The following is a 6,118-nucleotide window of genomic DNA, read 5'->3' as shown; positions in this document are numbered from 1 at the left end:
CTTGAGCAAATCCAGCCTCCAGCCGGGCCCTCCGCTTCTTGGAGCTCCGAGAGGGGTTCCCACTCATTCATTCAACAGGAGAAGGCTCAATTTATTGTAATGGGCACGGAGGGTACAGTGGTCGTGTCTCATGTTGAGGAGGAAGCTGTTTCCTCTCATTCAACAGAAGTGGACCTATTTACGAGAGTTCTTTTTTGTGGTGCAGCTGTAGTCTCCCATAGAGCCCTGAGGCTCAGGTTCAAATCCCACTGGTCCAGTGTGTGTAATAACATTACTGCCCAAGCCACGTGCCAATTGGCATAGGGATAAGAAAATTAGGGAAGTAAACACGTCAACCTGTTCAATGCTATCTCCAATCATTTTACTTCCTGTCCCATTCGTAATCCAGGGAGCCCAGCCTCTTTTAACGAAGGTTCTTTTTGAGAAGTTTAATCGGGCATTTTTGCACAAGTCAAGTTAAGAAAGCCGTGATCCCTCGCAAGACTGTGCGGAAGACAACAATTGTAATTCTCGGCAGGGAGGCTGAATTATGAATTCACTAATAGCCTCACCTAAGCGATGGTGCAGCCCAGGCCAACGCCTGTCTCTGTGGCGCAATTGGTCAGCGCGTTCGGCTGTTAACCGAAAGGTTGGTGGTTCGAGCCCACCCAGGGGCGCTGTGTTTGTTTTTCTTCCTTGGCTTCGAAGCTGAACGCTTTTAATGGGGTCAGGAAAATGTTCCCCAAACGGAAATCCTCTCCACAAAGGGGTTTCTGAATTGAATTCATGTCTAACGTAAGGGACTGCGGATTCTGAGAAGCCGAGACAAAAAGACAAACTCAGCAGGTTTGACAGTACCTGTCGGAGAAAACAGAATTTCGAAATGTTGTCTCTGATTCTCTTTCCACAGATGTTGCCTAACCTGCTGAGTTCCTCGTGCAATTTCTCGTTTTGTTTTGAACGGAAATGTCATTTCACCTTTTGGGATGAAACACCTCGACTCGCCATGTGCAGATATTTAACCCTTTCGAAACACTGTGAAGTGATTGGATTCAAACAAACTCTGCGATGATTCACACTTTCTCAGCTCCACAGGCAGACAGACATGGGAAGTGAAGTTGTCAGTGTGGTTCTATATTCGTGGGCCGAGTGGTTAATGCGATGGACTTGAAATCCATTGCGGTTTCCCCACGCAGGTGTGAGTCCTGCCGAGTACAAAATGAGAAATGTCGTCGAAAAGAAAGGGAGCTCGCTCCCCGGCTTCTTCTTTAAGATTCAAATCAGTGGAGGGGGAAAAGTATTTCACTCACATTGGGACTGGTGGGTATCTGCAACCCACTGCCTGTTCGTGTGGAACAAGCAGATACCCGCAGAGCTTCTTTTGAAGCTATGAGCCAAGTGTTTGGAAATGTATTAGCATCATCAACACTTCTCATCAAAATAACTCGAGAGACTTTCCTCACAATTTTCTGTGAACAGTTCCACATTAGCTTTGCTGAATGAACCCCAAATTTCTTGAAGTGGCTCCTTATTTTCAGCCCTGATTATTAATCTCTCTATGCATGGGAATGGATCCTTCCCACCCGTTCTATCACTCATCAATGTGTGTAGTTCAGTTCGATCTCCCATCAGCCTCCTCTGTCCTGATCAAATCCAGGGGAACAGAATACGTTGGAACTATGGCGCGGACAGGAAAAGCCCAATACTCACCTTTCCTGTTAGAACCATTCCATGAGAAATTTTAGACCACAACTTTGGGCGTGTAGTTGTCGCCGAACACTTAAGGTGCTGGCGTAGAGATCCTTTGGGGCTCCCCCGCTCAGGGTAGTAACCTGCTGACTATGCTTTCTTCACTGACGATTTTAAATGACTTCCTGTTGGCTGCATTATCGCTCAAACTTCACAAAACCCGTCTCGATAAAATCCAGTTTTCTCATGTCTGGGAATTGATTGCAATGCAGGAAAGTCGGGTTGTGAACAAACAACGTACCAGCCTCACAACGTCAGCTCTGTTTACCTTTCCACAGATGCTGCTCGACCTGTTGGCTTTCTGCAGTATTCTCTGTGTTTATTAGTCACAAGTGCTGCTTTTCATTCAAGAACTTCAATCCCTGTCCTCTGGTATCTGACTCTGGTCAGTGGCAATTGATTCTTCTGATCATTAATCTCTCCATTCCCACCGCTTATTCTCCCATCATGACCAACAGCCCCAGGAAATCTCCAGTTAACCTTCTTTGCTCCAAAGCGAACATTCCCAACCTTGGGAATGTCTCTCCAAAATGGAAAATCCTCATCCCTGGAAATGAATCATGGCGTACAATTGGGAAGAGGTTTTGGCAAAATATTGTCAGTTAGGAAATGGAAAAACGTTCATGAAGCAAAACAGAAATCCCAGTCTCCAGCTTTGTGAATCTTTAGAAACTCTTTGGGAAGCGGATTTCGACGAGAATGAAAGATGAACTGTCCGACTGAGCAGAGACAGTCCAGACACCGTCCCCTTGTTGAAGAGGCCGGGAGATTGACTCTGATGTTCTCGGGACATGACCTGATCTGAGACATTGAAAGAATTGTCGTTCCTGCACATCAGGAATTCAAACCCCTTCTCGTCTCCGAGCCAATGAGAGAACTCGGGAACAGGCAAAACACGGAAAGTCTCGAAGGGTGACGGCCCGGAGTAAGAAAGCTAGTTCCTCCTGACATGGATGTGTCTCCAGCCTGTCCCCGGTGTCTCCACAATGAATGTCCCAGGCTTTATTATGGAAAAGTAAAACTGATAGACGACAACTGGAATTCGAGGCCAGGAGGCTGAATTATGAATTCACTAATTGCCTCCCCTAAGCGATGGGGCAGCCCATGTCATCGCCTGTCTCTGTGGCGCAATTGTTCAGCGCGTTCGGCTGTTAACCGAAAAGTTGGTGGTTCGAGCCCACCCAGAGGCGATGAGCTTCTGGTTGCCTGTCACTTTAACACGCCCCCCTGTTGCCTGGCCAACATCTCTGTCTCAGGCATGCAGCGTGTTCCAGCAAAGCTCCGCTCCAGATGGAAGACCAGCGCCTCATTTTCCGTTTGGAATCCTCCAGTCTTCAAGATCGAGTTCAATATTATTTGGACCCGAACTCCCGCATGCCCTTGATCCCTACCACACCCACACGAGGCCGTGTTATCATATCGTCTGCTGTTACACACGACTTATTGTTAGCCAGGAATAGTTAGTCACCCTCCGACACAGATCGTTATTCTCTCCTTTGTCCCTCCAATGTTCTCCGTCTGAACTCGTGGCAAAGAGAGCAATGTGGATTGATATCCCTGAGCCAGCTCTTTGTCCCATCTCCAGGAATAGGGTTCTCTCCACTGGCGGATAATTAATTAAGCCACTTTGTTGTTGCGTTGACGTGAGGAGATTGTATAAATATAAACTTTTCTAAATCCCCACCTTCCGTTGATTGAACTGTGAGTTCACTCTGAATCACAACACGTGTCACAGCGCAATTTGAGGCCCACATTAGCTCTGCTGGTTCTACACAGCAAGTAAATGAGAGTCTCTATTCGTATCATTCTCTTGCCTTCGCTCTGTAAATCTCCACATTGTTACTTTGGACATGCCCACCGAATTCCCTTTTGTGTTCTTGAATCTGCCTCCTTGTCACGGTCAGACAGGGACAAGAAAGTGTTCTTCCTAATGTCACTTTTACTTTTTTTTCCAAATGCCTTGAAATTTCTGCCAATTTTTTGGGAAATTGAAAGGATTCTCATTCCTGCACATGAGGCTGAATTGATTTAATTTCTAACGTAAAGGACTGCGGATGCTGAGAATCAGAGACACAAAGAGGAGCTGCTGGAGAAACTCAGCAGGTTTGGCAGTACCTGTGGGAGAAAACAGAGTTCTGAAATGTTGTCTCTGATTCTCTTTCCACCGATGGTGCCTGACCTGCTGAGTTGCTCCTGCAATTTCTGTTTTTGCTTTTAACTGAAAGTTTATTGCATCTTTCGGGATGAAACAACCAGACTCGCCATGTGCAGATATGTAACCCTTTCGAAACCTGTGAAGTGATTGTATTCAAACAAACCCAGCAATAACTCACTATTTCTCAGCTCCACAGGCAGAGAGACCTGGGAAATGAAGCTGTCAGTGTGGTTCTTTATTCGTGGGTCGAGTGGTTAATACGATGGATTTGAGATCGATTGCGGTTTCCCCACGCAGGTGTGAACCTTGCCGACTACAGTTGAGAAATGTCGTCAAAAAGAAAGGAAGACTGTTCCCCGGTTTCTTCTTTAAGATTCACATCAGTGGAGGGGTTGGAAATCTGCAACCCATTGCCTGTCAGGGTGGAACAAGCAGATACCCACAGAGCTACTTTTGAGGCTATGATCCAAGTGTTTGGAAATGAGACGAGAAGAGTGAGGGGCGTGAAGTCGTGATCGAAATGAAGCAGGCACGTGAGGACGAATGTGTTTTATTTGCCAGTGAAAGATACTGCTTCACCAAGTTGGGACAATGGAAGGGAAGCAGTGATGGTGATTATCTTTGGCTGTTCCTCTTGTTAATGTTCCCATTGCTGCGCATGTACGTGTTAACGTCAGAACTCTGCAGCATGGCGGTGTCAGGTACGCACAGTGCCAGGGCGCAATGGATGACGCATCTGACTCCACCTACCTGTTTGAAATGCAGCTCACAGCTTCTTCACACACTCCAATTAATCTTTCTCATTGTCCTGAAGCCGGCATACGGTTTGAATTCCTGATTTGCGGGAATGGGAATCTTTTCACTGTCTCGCGTCAGTAAGTGCCCCTGAGAACATCAGAGTCACGTCACAGCGCTGTCAGAGGAGGGGAAGCTGAAATCGCCCCACACGCTGCTCATGGACATATTTCACTTTCTCCAACTCACCTCCCCAACCACTGCGGCTCCTGGGAGTGAAAAGGGAACAAACAACAAAACCGAGTCTCAGCTTTGTAAATCTTCAGGAAATAAGAAATCTGTTCATCCTGTTGGATCTTCCATCCTGGGCTGACAGCGTTGATTTTAAATGGCTGTCCAGTCAGTGCCGATTCGTTTTGGCTGAAAAAAATCTTCTTTATCTCATCCCAGCATTTCTTGCCACAGGGAACTGTGCGGCAGAGTTCATGTATATATTTCCTTGTATGGTATTTTGTAAATAACATTCGTTTGCGGGTTGTTTGTATAGGCTATTCCGGGTTCATTAGCCGCTGTTTAAGTGTGTTGGTCGGGCTACCAAATGCTGAGAGGGCTGAGTTGTCTGGACATCATTTCCCAGATGTCTTTTATGTAAAGTAATGTGGCTAGGGTTTCTGCACACGTTGTGTCTGCTTGTGTCAATTTGTTGATGTGAAATCGACACACTGGGTTTATTGGGTAGGCAAAAGTGCGGATTGCAGATGCTGGAAACCAGAGTTTAGATCAGAGTGGTGCTGGAAAAGCACAGCAGGTCAGACAACTTCCGAGTAGCAGGAAAATCGACTTTTCGGGCAAAAGCCCTTCATCAGGAATGGAAGCAGGACGCCTCCAGGGCGGAGAGATAAATTGGGGGGTGGGGGTGTGCTGGGCCGAAGGTAGCAAAGAGTACAATAGGTGAATGGGGGTGGGGATGGAGGTGAAAAGTCAGAGAGGAGGGTGGAGCGGATAGGTGGGAAGGGAGATTGGCAGGTGGGACAGGTCATGAGGATAGCACTGTGCTGGAAGTTTGGAACTGAAGTAAGGTGTGGGGAGGGGAAATGAGGAAACTGGTGAAGTCTACATTAATGTTCTGGGTTTGAATTTATCCGAGGCGGAAGATGGGGCGTTCTTCCTCCAGGCATCGGGTGGGGAGGGAGCGGCGATGGAGGAGGCCCAGGACCTGCATGTCCTCGGCAGAGTAGGAGGGGGTGTTGAAATGTTGGGCCAGAGGGCGATGGGGTTGATTGTTGCGGTTGTCCTGGAAATATCCCCTCAAGCGCCGTGACTGGACTCTGCGAGGAGTCTCCAGCCTCCTCAATGTAGAGGAGACCGCATCGGGAGCAATGGATACAAGAAATGACATTGTTGGATGCACAGGTGAAAACTTGCTGACGACCGCGGCCCAGGTTCGATTTCCGGGCAGGAAAGTAATTTTTAGGAGAGCTGACAAGCAGCATCCGCATC

The 6,118-nt window shown here is 47.4% G+C and overlaps 1 non-coding gene across 1 annotated transcript; it reads left to right on the top strand.

The window, feature by feature from the left end:
- Positions 1–582: 582 nt before the first annotated feature.
- Positions 583–656, top strand: trnan-guu (transfer RNA asparagine (anticodon GUU)). Its single transcript has one exon. It is a non-coding gene; the product is annotated as a tRNA-Asn (tRNA).
- The last annotated feature ends 5,462 nt before the right edge of the window (positions 657–6,118 follow it).

The sequence above is a fragment of the Chiloscyllium plagiosum genome, unplaced genomic scaffold (genome assembly GCF_037043375.1).
Source record: "Chiloscyllium plagiosum isolate Xiang-an unplaced genomic scaffold, Cpla_swu_hap1 HiC_scaffold_27, whole genome shotgun sequence".
NCBI lineage: Eukaryota > Metazoa > Chordata > Chondrichthyes > Orectolobiformes > Hemiscylliidae > Chiloscyllium > Chiloscyllium plagiosum.
Note: the sequence above shows the minus strand (reverse complement) of the source record. Positions and strands in the feature narration are given on the sequence as shown.